The following is a 14,621-nucleotide window of genomic DNA, read 5'->3' as shown; positions in this document are numbered from 1 at the left end:
ACCACTACTCCTCTAAGTTAATAGGTGACAGTCTACACCACACACTTGGTGACCCAAAATCAGACTCTACTCAAGAATAGTGAATGGACTCTTAGGCTTATATATCTGGTAACAGCCCAAACCAGCTGGTAGTAGGACATAAGTGAGTCAAAGGCTAGAGCAATGAAGACAGCACAATCTAGTAGCCCCTCTATGTATATTAAAAGAAAACAAAACAAGATAAGATGCAGTGAGCAAATATACATCATTACAATATCTTATAGATGGCTCGGAGACAGCAGTCGATATCAAACCACATAAAGAAGCAGACCATGATTGCTTCTACAGCTACCCAAATTAAAGAATCAAAATCTTTCCCTAATGAAGATATGATCCTAGAATTGCCAGATGCAGAATATAAAAAACTAATTTACAAAATCCTTCAAGACATCAGGGATGACCTCAGAAATGAAATAAGGCAATCTACTGAAAAAAACCAAGGAACACACTGATAAAGCAGTTGAAGAAACCAAAAAGATTATTCAAGAACATAGTGGAAAAATTAATAAGCTGTAAGAATCCATAGAGAGACAGCATTCAGAAATCCAAAAGATTAACAGTAAAATTAAAGAAATAACTGAATAGGAAGTCAGAGGAGCAGAATCGAGCAATTAGAATGCAGAGTGGGGGAGTTGGAGGATAAGGCAATTGTAGTTGAAGAAAAATCAGATAAAAAGATTAAAAAAATGAAGAAACCCTAAGAATCATGTGAGACTCTATCAAGAAGAATAACTTGCATGTGATTGGAGTTCCAGAACAAGGAGGGATAACAGAAAACACAGAGAGAATAGTTGAAGATCTGTTGGCAGAAAACTTCCCTGACATCATGAAAGACGAAAGGATATCTATCCAAGATGCTCATCGAACCCGATATAAGATTGATCCAAAAAGAAAATCACCAAGACATATTATCATCAAACTTGCCAAAACCAAAGACAAAGAGAAAATTTTAAAAGCAGCCAGGGATAAAAGAAAGGTCTCCTACACAGGAGAATCAATAAGAATAAGTTCAGACTACTCAGCAGAAACCATGCAGTCAAGAAGGCAATGGGATGACATATATAGAGCACTGAAGGAGAAAAAATGCCAGCCAAGGATCATATATCCAGCAAAACGCTTTCTCAAATATGAAGGCAAAAGTAAGACATTTACGGATAAACACAAGCTCAGAGAATTTGCAAAAACCAAATCAAAGCTACAAGAAATAATAAAGGAAATTGTTTGCTTAGAAAATCGCTAATATCTAGATACCAGCACAACACAAGGTCACAGAAAAAAAAAATCCTGATATCAGCTCAAATAGGGAAAGCACAAAAACAAATTAAGATTAATTTCAAAAAGAAAAACAATGCTCAAAACAGGGAATCATTGAAGTCATTATGTAAAAGATCACAATAATCAAAAAGAGGGACTAAATACAGGTGCATAGAATTGCCATATGGAGAGGAAAATAAGGCAATATAGGACGATACAAGTTAGGTTTTTACTTAGAAAAATTGGGATGAATATTAAGGTAACAACAAAGAGGTCTAACAATTCCATAACTCAAAATAAAAACCAGGAAAAACATAATGATTCAGCAAACATAAATTAAACTACCATGAAAATGAGGAACACACGATTTACAAAGAAAAACGTATCAGCACAAAAAAGTAAGTGGAAAAATGAAATTGTCAACAATACATACAAAAAGGCATTAAAATGACAGCACTAAACAAAAAAAAAAAAAAAAACACATACTTATCTATAATTACACTGAATGTAAATGGACTAAATGCACCAATTAAGAGACAGAGAGTCTCAGACTTAATAAAGAAACATGCTCTGTCTATATGCTGCCTACAAGAGACACACCTTAGACTTAGAGATACAAACAAACTAAAACTCAAAGGATGGAAAAAATATATATCAAGGAAACAACAAGCAAAAAAGAGCAGGAGTAGCAATATTAATTTCTGACAAAATAGACTTTAAAGTTAAAGCCCACAAAGGATAAAGAAGGACACGACATAATGATTAAAGAAACAATTGACCAGGAAGATAGAACCATATTAAATATTTATGTACCCAATGACAGTGCTGCAAGATACATAAAGCAAACTTTAACAGAACTGAAAAGTGAGATAGACACCTCCACAATTATAGTAGGAGTCTTCAACACACCACTTTCAGAGAAGGATAGGCCTTCTAGTAAGAAGCTTGATAGAGACACAGAAGACCTAATTGCTACAATCAACCAACTTGACCTCATAGTCTTACACAGAACACTCCACCCAACAGCTGCAAAGTATACTTTTTTTTCTAGTGCACATGGAACATTCTCTAGAATAGATCACATATTAGGTCATAAAACAAACCTTTGCAGAATCCAAAACATCGAAATATTACAAAGCATCTTCTCAGAGCACAAGGCCATAAAAGTGGAAATCAATAACAGAACAATCAGGGAAAAGAAATCAAACACCTGGAAACTGATCAATACCCTGCTCGAAAAAGACTGGGTAGAAGACATTAAGGAGGGAATAAAGAAATTTATAGAATGCAACAAGAATGAAAACACTTCCTATCAAAACATTGGGACACAGCAAAAGCAGTGCTCAGAGGCCAATTTCTATCGATCAATGCACACATACATAAAAAAAAAAGAGCCAAAATCAGAGAACTGTCCCTACAACTTGAACAAATAGAAAGCGAGAAACAAACGAATCCATCAGGCACCATAAGAAAACAAAAAATAAAAATTAGAGCTGAACTGAAAGAATTAGAGAAGAGAAACGCGATTGAAAGAATTAACAAAGCCAAAATCTGTTTCTTTGAAAAAATTAACGAAATTGATAAAACACTGGCCAGACTGACTAAAGAAATACAGGAAAGGAAACAACCCGAATAAGAAATAAGATCGACCATATCACAACAGACCCAACTGAAATTAAAAGAATCATATCAGATTATTATGAAAAATTGCACTCTAACAAATTTGCAAACCTAGAAGAAATGGATGAATTTCTAGAAAAACACTACCTACCTAAACTAATAAAATCAGAAGTAGAACTAAATAGACCCATAACAAAAAAAGAGATTGAAACGGTAATCAAAAAACTCCCAACAAAAAAAAAGCCCTGGCCTGGACGGTTTCACTGCAGAGTTCTACGAAACTTTCAGAGAAGAGTTAACACCACTACTACTAAAGGTATTTCAAAGCATAGAAAATGATGGAATACTACCTAACTCATTCTATGAAGCCACCGTATCCCTGATACCAAAACCAGGTAAAGACACAACAAAAAAAGAAAATTACAGACCTATATCACTCATGAACGTAGGTGCAAAAAATCCTCAACAAAATTCTAGCCAATAGAATTCAACAACATATCAAAAAAAAAAAAAAAATCCACTGTGACCAAGTGGGATTTATACCAGGTATGCAAGGCTGGTTTAATATTAGAAAAACCACTAATGTAATCCACCATATAAATAAAACAAAAGACAAAAACCACATGATCTTATCAATTGATGCAGAAAAGGCATTTGACAAAGTCCAACACCCATTTATGATAAAAGCTCTCAGCAAAATAGGAATTGAAGGAAAATTCCTCAACATAATAAAGGGCATCTATACAAAGCCAACAGCCAACATCACTCTAAATGGAGAGAGCCTGAAAGCATTTCCCTTGAGAACGGGAACCAGACAAGGATGCCCTTTATCACCGCTCTTATTCAACATTGTGCTAGAGGTCCTAGCCAGAGCAATTAGGCTAGACAAAGAAATAAAGGGCATCCAGATTGGCAAGAAGGAAGTAAATTATCCCTATTTGCAGATGACATGATCTTATACACAGAAAACCCTAAGGAATCCTCCAGAAAACTACTGAAACTAATAGAAGAGTTTGGCAGAGTCTCAGGTTATAAGATAAACATACAAAAATCACTTGGATTCCTCTACATCAACAAAAAGAACATCGAAGAGGAAATAACCAAATCAATACCATTCACAGTAGCCACCAAGAAGATAAAATACTTAGAAATAAATCTTACCAAAGATGTAAAAGACCGATACAAAGAAAACTACAAAGCATTGGTGCAAGAAACTAAAAGGGACCTACATAAGTGGAAAAAACATACCTTGCTCATGTATAGCGAGACTTAACAGAGTAAAAATCTCTATTCTACCAAAAGCCATCTATACATACAATGCATTTCCAATCCAAATTCCAATGACATTTTTTAGTGGAATGGAGAAACAAATCACCAACTTCATGTGGATGGGACAGAAGCCCCAGATAAGTAAAACATCACTGAAAAAGAAGAAGAAAGTGGGAGGCCTCACTCTACCTGATTTTAGAACCTATTATACAGCCACAGTAGTCCAGACAGCCTGGTACTGGTACAACAACAGACACATAGACCAATGGAACTGAATTGAGAACCCAGATATAAATCCATCCACATATGAGCAGCTGATATTTGACAAAGGCCCAGTGTCAGTTAATTGGGGAAAAGACAGTCTTTTTAACAAATGGTGCTGGCATAACTGGATACCCATTTGCAAAAAAAAAAATGAAACAGGACCCATACCTCACACCATGCACAAAAACTAACTCCAAGTGGATCAAAGACCTAAACATAAAGACTAAAATGATAAAGATCATGGAAGAAAAAATAGGGACGTTAGAAGCCCTAATACAGGACATAAACAGAATACAAAACATTACTAAAAATGGCGAAGAGAAAACAGATAACTGGGGAAAAAAAAAAAAAAAAAAACTGGTAGCTCCTAGACTTCACCAAAAGAGTAAAAAGACCATCTACAGACTGGGAAAGAATTTTCAGCTATGACATCTCCAATCAGCACCTGATCTCTAAAATCTATATGATTCTGTTAAAACTCAACCACAAAAAGACAAACAACCCAATCAAAAAGTGGGCAAAGGATATGAACGCGCACTTCACTTAAGAAGATATTCAGGCAGCTAACAGATACATGAAAAATGCTCTCGATCATTAGCCATTAGAGAAATGCAAATTAAAACTACGTTGAGATTCCATCTTTCTCCAACAAGGCTGGCATTAATCCAAAAAACACAAAATAATAAATGCTAGAAAGGCTGCAGAGAGATTGGAACTCTTATACACTGCTGGTGGGAATGTAAAATGGCACAAGAACTTTAGAAATCTATCTGGCGTTTTCTTAAAAAGTTAGAAATAGAACTACTATACAACCCAGAAATCCCACTCCTCGGAATATACCCTAAAGAAATAGAGCCTTTACACGAACAGATATATGCACACCCATGTTTATTGCAGCAGTGTTTACAATTGCAAAACCTGGAAGCAACCAAGGTGTCCATCAATGGATGAATGGTTAAATAAATTATGGTATATTCACACAATGGAATACGACACATCGATAAAAACAGTGATGAATCTGTGAAACATTCCATAACCTGGAAGGCATTATGCTGAGTGAAATTAGTCAGATGCAGTGCAGACCACTATCATAAGATCTTGACAAATAGTATAAACTGAGAAAAACACATTCTTTTGTGGTTACGAGAGGGCGTGGGAAGGAGGGTGGGAGAAGGTTATTTACTGATTAGATAGTAGATAAGAACTACTTTTTTTTTTTTTCTTTTACTTAGGTGAAGGGACGGACAATACTCAATACAGGGAAAGTCAGCTCAACTGGACTGGACCAAAAGCAAAGAATTTTCCAGGATAAACTGAATGCTTTGAAGGTCAGTGGAGCAAGGGCAAGGGTTTGGGGACTATGGCTTAAAGGGACTTCTAAGTCAATTGGCAAAATAAATTCTATTAAGAAAACCTTCTGCATTCCACTTTGAAGTGTGGTGTCTGGGGTGTTAAATGCTAACAAGCGGCCATCTAAGATGCATCAATTGGTCTCAAACCACCTGGATCAAAGGAGAATGAAGAATACCAAGGTCACACGATAACTATGAGCCCAAGAGACAGAAAGGGCCACATGAACCAGAGACTTACATCATCCTGAGACCAGAAGAACTAGATGGTGCCCGGCCACAACCGATGAGTGCCCTGACAGGGAGCACAACATAGAACCCTTGAGGGAGCCGGAGAACAGTGGGATGCAGACCCCAAATTCTCATAAAAATTCCAGACTTAATGGTCTGACTGAGACTAGAAGAATCCCGGTGGTCATGGTCCCCAAACTTTCTGTTGGCCCAGGACAGGAACCATTCCTGAAGACAACTCATCAGACATGGAAGGGACTGGACCATGGGTTGGAGAGAAAGGCTGTTGAAGAGTGAGCTACTTGTATCAGGTGGACACCTGAGACTGTGTTGGCATCTCCTGTCCGGAGGGGAGATGTGAGGGTAGAGAGGGTTAGAAACTGGCAAAAGGGTCATGAAAGGAGAGACTGGAAGGAGGCAGCGGGCTGACTCATTAGGGGGAGAGTAAATGGGAGTATGTAGTAAGGTGTATATAAGTTTATATGCGACAGAGTGACTTGATTTGTAAACTTTCACTTAAAGCACAATAAAAACTATTTAAAAAAATAACAAAAACAAAATAGGCACAAAACGGCAAACAAGGTAAACCAGACTCCTAGGAATACCAAGGAACTCCCTGGCCTAGAGATAAAAAATGGCCTCCCCTTTGAGCCACACCCTGAATGCAGACTTCTAGCCCCCAGAACTATGAGAAAATAAATTTCTGCTTATTAAAGCCACACATTTGTAGTATTTCTGTTAAAGCATCAGTAAGTAACTATGTTGTTGTTGTTGTTAGGTGCTGTCCAGTCAGTTCCGACTCTTAGCGACCCTATGCACAACAGAACGAAACACTGCCTGGTCCTGCGCCATCCTTACAATCATTGTTATGCTTGAGCTCTTTGTTGGAGCCACTGTGTCAATCCACCTCGTTGAAGGTCTTCCTCTTTTCCACTGACCCTGTACTCTGCCAAGCATGATGTCCTTCTCCAGGGACTGATCCCTCCTGACAACATCTCCAAAGTATGTAAGACGCAGTCTCGCCATCTTTGCTTCTAAGGAGCATTCTGGTTGTACTTCTTCTAAGACAAATTTGTTCATTCTTTTGTCAGTCCATGGTATATTCAGTTTTCTTTGCCAACACCACAATTCAAAAGTGTCAACTCTTCTTCAGTCTTCCTTATACATTGTCCAGCTTTCACATGCATATGATGTGATTGGCTTGGGTCAGGCGCACCTTAGTCTTCAAAGTGACGTCTTTGCTCTTCAACACTTTGAAGAGGTCCTTTGCAGCAGATTTGCCCAACGCAATGCGTCTTTTGATTTCTTGACTGCTGCTTCCATGGCTGTTGATTGTGAATCCAAGTACAGTGAAATCCTTGACAACGTCAGTCTTTTCTCTGTTTATCATAATGTTGCTCATTGGTCCAGTTGTGAGGATTTTTGTTTTCTTTATGTTGAGATGTAATCCATACCGAAGGCTGTGGTCTTTGATCTTCATTAGTAAGTGCTTCAGGTCCTCTTCACTTTCAGCAAGCAAGGTTGTGTCATCTGCATAATGCAGGTTGTTAATGAGTCTTCCTCCAATCCCGATGCCCCATTCTTCTTCATATAGTCCAGCTTCTTGTATTATTTGTTCAGCATACAGATTAAATAGGTATGGTGAAAGAATACAACCCTCATGCACACCTTTCCTGACTTTAAACCAATCAGTATCCCCTCGTTCTGTCCGAACTACTGCCTCTTGATCTATGTAAAGTTTCCTCATGAGCACAATTAAGTGTTGTGGAATTCCCATTCTTCGCAGTGTTATCCATAGTTTGTTATGATCCACACAGTCAAATGCCTTTGCATAATCAATAAAACACAGGTAAACATCTTCCTGGTATTTTCTGATTTCAGCCAGGATCCATCTGACATCAGCAATGATACCCCTGGTTCCATGTCCTCTTCTGAAACTGGCCTGAATTTCTGGCAGTTCCCTGTCGATACACTGCTGCAGCCGTTTTTGAATGATCTTCAGCAGAATTTTGCTTGTGTGTGATATTAATGATATTGTTCTATAATTTCCACATTCAGTTGGATCACCTTTCTTGGGAATAGGCATAAATATGGATCTCTTCCAATCACTTGGCCAGGAAGCTGTCTTCCATATTTCTTGGCATAGACGATTGATCACCTCCAGTGCTGCATCTGTTTGTTGAAACACCTCAATTGATATTCCATCAATTCCTGGAGCCTTGTTTTTCACCAATGCCTTCAGAGCAGCTTGGACTTCTTCCTTCAGTACCATCAGTTCCTGATCATACGCCACCTATTGAAATGGTTGAATATCAACTAATTCTTTTTGGTATACTCACTCTGTATATTCCTTCCATCTTCTTTTGATGCTTCCTGCATCATTTAATATTTTCCCCATGGAATCCTTCACTATTGCAACTCCAGGTTTGAATTTTTTCTTCAGTTCTTTCAGCTTGAGAAATGCCAAGCATGTTCTTCCCTTTTGGTTTTCCATCTCCAGCTCTTTGCACATGTCATTATAATACTTTATTTTGTCTTCTCGAAAGGCCCTTTGAAATCTTCTGTTCAGTTCTTTTACTCCATTAATTCTTCCTTTTTGTTTAGTTGCTTGATGCTCAAGAGCAAGTTTCAGAGCCTCCTCTGACATCCACCTTGGTCTTTTCTTTCTTCCCTGTCTTTTCAGTGACCTCTTGCTTTCTTCATGGATGATGTCCTTGATGTCATTCCACAACTCGTCTGGTCATCGGTCACTAGTGTTCAATGCATCAAATCTGTTCTTGAGATGGTCTCTAAATTCAGGTGGGATATATTCCAGGTCATATTTTGGCTTTCATGGGCTTGCTCTGATTTTCTTCAGTTTCAGCTTGAACTTGCATATGAGCAATTGATGGCCTGTTCCACAGTGGCCCTTGGCCTTGTTCTGGCTGATGATACTGAGCTTTTCCATCGTCTCTTTCTACAGATGTAGTCAATTTGATTTCTGTGTGTTCCATCTGGCAAGGTCCATGTGTATAGTCGCCATTTATGTTGGTGAAAGAAGGTATTTGCAATGAAGAAGTCGTTGGTTTTGCAAAATTCTATCATTCCATCTCCGGCATTGTTCCTATCACCAAGGTCATATTTTCCAACTACTGATCCTTCTTCTTTGTTTCCAACTTTCACATTCCAACCACCAGTAATTATCAATGCAAGTAACTATAACAGTCCCCTTTAAAATTTCTGTAAGATTGAAAATATTGTTTTGTAAAGAAAAAAAATATTTGATGCTAAGCTTGATTTATGTTAGATATTTAAATGAACTGTGTCCTTATATTGCCTCTTCCCTTTTGGATGCGTCTTTTTTTCTTTTTCCTTAAAAAAAAAAATTAACTGAGGATTATTCTGATTTTCATTTTAGTTAAAAAAATGTTTTAATAAGCTTGTAGACTGATGATTAAACTCAAGCCTGATGAAATTCCAAAAATACTCTAGATATCCAAATGTGCAATTTGTTTCTAAATGCAATGAAAATACCTCATGTAAACTGCTCTTTATGTAATCATTCAGATGACAGTCTTCATGATTCTCCCCCAGTTGTGATAACGGCTGCTCTCTCCTGAGTGTGTTTTGGCATAGTTCCTGAGCTGAGGGTGATCTCCACTCTCACTCTTCCCTTTTCTGATTATCGTTGAATCGTTTGCTGTTAATAGTGGTTCTGATTTTAACTGTGTTATGGTTTTAATTATGTCCCCCCCAAAATAAGTATTGTAAGCCCTAACCTTTATGTATGTGGTTATAATCTCATTTGGGAATGGGTTGTTCTTGTTATGTTATTGAAGCAGGATTATTGTAGGTTAGGGTGTATCTGGAGTCATTCTCTTTTGAGTTATAAAAAGAGATTAAACAAGAGAGCAGAGAGAGAGAGAGATGGAGAAAGAGAGATGCCAAGCCACATGATGATTGTCCAGGAACAGAAGCTCAGAAGAGACAAGGACCTTCCTCCAGAGCCAACAGAGAAAAGGAAGCCTTCCCCTAGTGCCGGTACCCTGAATTCAGACTTCTATCCTCCTAAACTGTGAGAAAATAAATTTCTACTTGTTAAAGCTATCCATTTGTGGTATATCTATTATAGGAGGACTAGATAACTAAAACACCCTGGCAATTAACTCAGTTGTTTCATGAAAGAATAATACCAGAAAACAAAATTAGAATGTACTCTGATTCTCCTTTCTCATCTGACCGCAGTGGACTTTTGCAAGAAAAACAGAGATTTACATATTTAAAATGTTTCCTGTACTTAATGTGTTCCAGCAACAGCTATATAACCTACAGTAGGATCAGACTTAAATTTGCACATGAGAATTCAAGGTAAGGTTAAGGTAGAAGGCTAGGTTATCATTGGTAGAGTGACTTCTTGTTTCTGACATGATTTATTTATTTACTAAACAAATTTGTGTGGAATATATTCTACTTAAGAATCTGCCCATGAAAAAAACTGGGTGAAACTAAGGTTCATGTCTGTAAACTCAAATTTTGTTATCATAGCAAAACCAAAATACTTAAATAAAATATGCATATTAACTGTAATAATTTTCATATAAGCAATGTTATGTGAGAGTTATTGCCATATAGCACAATAACTTGTATGCCTAAAATTTTTTTAACTGAGATTGAAAAAGAAATTATATAATAAGTGGTAGCAATGTATTCTGAGGTGATAGTCTCTTTCTAAACAGATATTATAAATAATAACTTATTTTAAATTATTCATTTGTCCTTTCAACAAGTAATGCTTTAGAACCTACAACATGCCTGATCTTTTTCAGGTGCTGGGCATGAAATAAAATATAGTGTCTGCTCTCAGAGACAGGAATGCTTTTAAAAAATACATATATAAAGCATAATTTATTAGACAGAAGTTGTACTGATAGCAGAGTTTAAATGTTGACAAAAATAAATCGGGGCAAATAGAGTAATTATTTTACACAGGGTGATCAAGAAAGACCTTTTTGATTAGGGGACGTTTGAGTTGATGGAAGTGAAGACATAAACCATAGATATTTGAAGGAGGAGAGTTCTTGGCAGAGTAAATGGCAAGTGCAAATGCCTTAAGAATAAAGTGCCCTGGGTGAATTCAATGTACTAGAAGACAAACGTAGATAGGGAGGAGATAGCAGGGAAGTGGAGGAGAAGGATGTTGAGAAGATATGGGATCAGAGAGGTCGTGGTGGGGAATGAGATCTTGAAGAGCTTTCATATCATTCTAAAGATTTTTAGTCAGCACAGAGTTTTATGCATGGAAGTAAAATAATCAAAATAGTTTTAAAGACACACTGTGGCTACTTCATTGAAAAAAAAAAAAAAAGAACCTATATGGAGGTCAAAGACAGAAGTGAGGAAATAATTGCAAAGTCTATTGCGATGATCTAGAAAGACATGATGGTGGTTTAAAATAAGAACTATTTGCTGCTGAGTTCGATGTGGATAATAAAAAGATTAGAGACAAGGGCAACTACAAGGTTGAACTAAGGTTCGCCAGTAAGGTTTTTGGCTCCAGTGACTGGCAGAATTGAGTTTTTAGTTTTTAGGTGAAAACGATTGGAGGTGGAACTTGTGAATTCTGTTTTGCTTATGTTAACCTTGTTATGTTGCTTTTTTAGATATTACACGTCAAAGCAAAGATGAAGAATAGGAAAATACCTACATGTTAAATTTGAGGCAACTGAAAATATCATGGCTTAAAACAGGTGCACCTTAATTCCAGGTAGTCAAATAATTTTGTTTTTATCATTCTTTGGTGTAAAGCTTAGTGATTACTACCAAAACGAAATCTAACACATTGATAATAACCTGCATCTAACCGGGTGTATCCTGTACCACCAGTAGCCAGTTCCCTACCGACCTCCACCCTTGTGCTCACCATTCTTTTGCTTTCGTCTTTATATTATTTATTCTACTTGTATGGATTCCAAAAAGAAAAAAAAAAGTTTTCATTTAAACTGTTGTACTTTATTTTATTACTGATAATGAAAACACACACACATACATATCTCCTCAGGAAAGTACTTTATTAACGTGATGTTATTTTGCTAAGATTCATTCCTTTGTTTCTTTGTTGCTGATTATTTTATAAAAAATAAAAATTTATTTTATAAAATAATTATTTTATATTTATATTGTATTTATATTATTTTCTAAAAACACAAAACATATATTTATTTTGATCTAAGTATAATGTAGTACTTTGGGGATATAACATAGATTATTCACCCACTTTTTTGCTGATATTTGTGCTCTTTCAGATTTTTGCAACTACAGCCAATGATGCTATAAATAAATTAGCTGTTGTTGTTGTTAGGTGCCATCTAGTTTGTCAACTCTTAGTGGACCCTATGTATAAAGGAATGAAACATTGCCCAGTGTTGTGCCATCCTCATAGCTGTTGCTATGTGTGAGCTCACCATTGTAGCTACTATGTCAATCCATCTCATCAAAGGTCTTCCTCTTTTTCGTTAACCCTCTACTTACCAAGCATGATGTCCTTTTTCAGAGATTGGCTCCTCCTGATATAAAGATAACATGTCAAAAGTAAGTGAGACTAAGTCCAATGTTCTTGCTCCTAAGTAGCATTCTGGCTGTACTTCTTCCAAGACAGATTTTTTTTTTGTTCTTCTAGCAGTCCATATTCAATATTCTTCACCTTCACCATAGTTCAAAGGCATCAATTCTTCTTCAGTCTTCCTCATGATTGCCCAGCTTTCACATACATTTGGGGCAACTGAAACTATCAAGGCTTGAGACAGGTTCACCTTAATTCTCAAAGCAATATCTTTGCTTGTAAGCACTTTAAAGAGGTTTTTGCAGAAGATTTGCTCAATGCAATACGTCACTTGATTTCTTGGCTGATGCTTCCATAGGCATTAATTGTGGATCTAAATAAAAGGAAATTCTTGACAAATTCAATCTTTTCTCCGTTTATCATGATGTTGCTTATTTTTCCAGTTGTGAGGATTTTTATTTTCTTTATGTTGATGTGTAATCCATACTGAAGGCTGTAGTCTTTGATCGTCATCAGTAAGTGTTTCAAGTCTTCAGTTTCAGCAAGCAACGTTTATTGTATCCTCTTAGAACCATACCTAAAAATGCATGTCCTGGGGGTTTACTACTTGAATGTTCAATTTTCTGAAGTTACTTTACCAGTTTACATGTCCATCAGAAACTCATGAGAGATTATGTGGAACCATGCCCTCTCCAACAATCTCTAATATCATTTTTTTTTTAATTGTGCTTTAGGTGAAAGTTTACAGGTCATGTTAGTTTCTCATATAAAAATTAATACACATATTGTTAGGAGACACTAGTTATAATCCCTGTAATGTGACAGTATGCTCCCCCTTTTCACCCTAGGTGTCCCATGTCCAACCAACTAGTTCCTGTCCCTGTCTGCTTTCTCATCCTGCCTCTGGACAAGAGCCGCCCATTTAGTCTCGTGTACCTGCTTGAACTAAGAATCACACTCTTCACAAGTTTATTTATGTTTTATAGTCCAACCTAACCTTTGCCTGAAGCGTTGGCTTCGGGGTGGTTTTAGTTCTGGGTTAACAGAGCATCGGGGGGGCCATGTCTTCTAGGGTTCCTCTAGTCTCAGTCAGATCATTAAGACTGGTCTTTGTACATGAGTTCTACACCACACTTTACTCTTGCTCAGTCAGGGACTCTCTGTAGTATTCCTGGTCAGGACAGTCATTGGTGGTAGCCAGGAACCATCTAGATATTCTGGTCTCAGACTGACGGAGTCTCTGGTTTATAAAAACAAACAAAAAAAAGGTTTATGTGGCCCTTTTTTGTCTCTTTGGCTCGTATTTTCCTTGTGTCTTTGGTGTTCTTCATTCTCCTTTGCTCCAGGTGGGTTGGGACCAATTGATGCATTTTAAATGGTCACTTGCTAGCTTTTAAGGCCTTGGACGGCACTCACCAAAGTGGGGTGCAGAACATTTTCTTGATAAACTTTATTATGCCAATTGACCTAGATGTCCCCTGAAACCATGGTCAGCAGACCCCTGCCCCTGCTACTCTGTCCCTCTAAGTGTTTGGTCATATTCAAGAAACTTCTTTATTTTTGGTTTAGTCCAGTTTTGCTGACTTGCTGTATTGTGTGTTGTCCTTCCCTTCACCTGAGATAATTCTCATCTAGTGAATACCACCCTCCCTCTCTCCCCACCCTCATAACCATCAAAGAATGTTTTCTTCTGTGTTTAAACCTTTTTTTGAGTTCTTATAATAGTGGTCTCTACAATATTTGTCTTTTACGACTGACTAATTTCACTCAGCATAATGCCTTCCAGATTCGTCCATGTTATGAGATGTTTCATGGATTCATCGTTGTTCATTATCATTGCGTTTTATCCCACTGTGTGAATATACCATAATTTGTTCACCAATTCGTCCATTGATGGGCACCTAGGTTGTTTCCATCTTTTTGTTATTGTAAACAGTGCCGCAATGTGCATGGGTGTGCATATATCTATTCGTGCAACAGTACTTATTTCTCTAGGATATATTCCAAGGAATGGGATTGCTAGATTGTATGGGACTCGACGGCACTGGGTGCATGGT

The sequence above is a fragment of the Loxodonta africana genome, chromosome 25 (genome assembly GCF_030014295.1).
Source record: "Loxodonta africana isolate mLoxAfr1 chromosome 25, mLoxAfr1.hap2, whole genome shotgun sequence".
Classification (NCBI taxonomy): domain Eukaryota; kingdom Metazoa; phylum Chordata; class Mammalia; order Proboscidea; family Elephantidae; genus Loxodonta; species Loxodonta africana.
Note: the sequence above shows the minus strand (reverse complement) of the source record.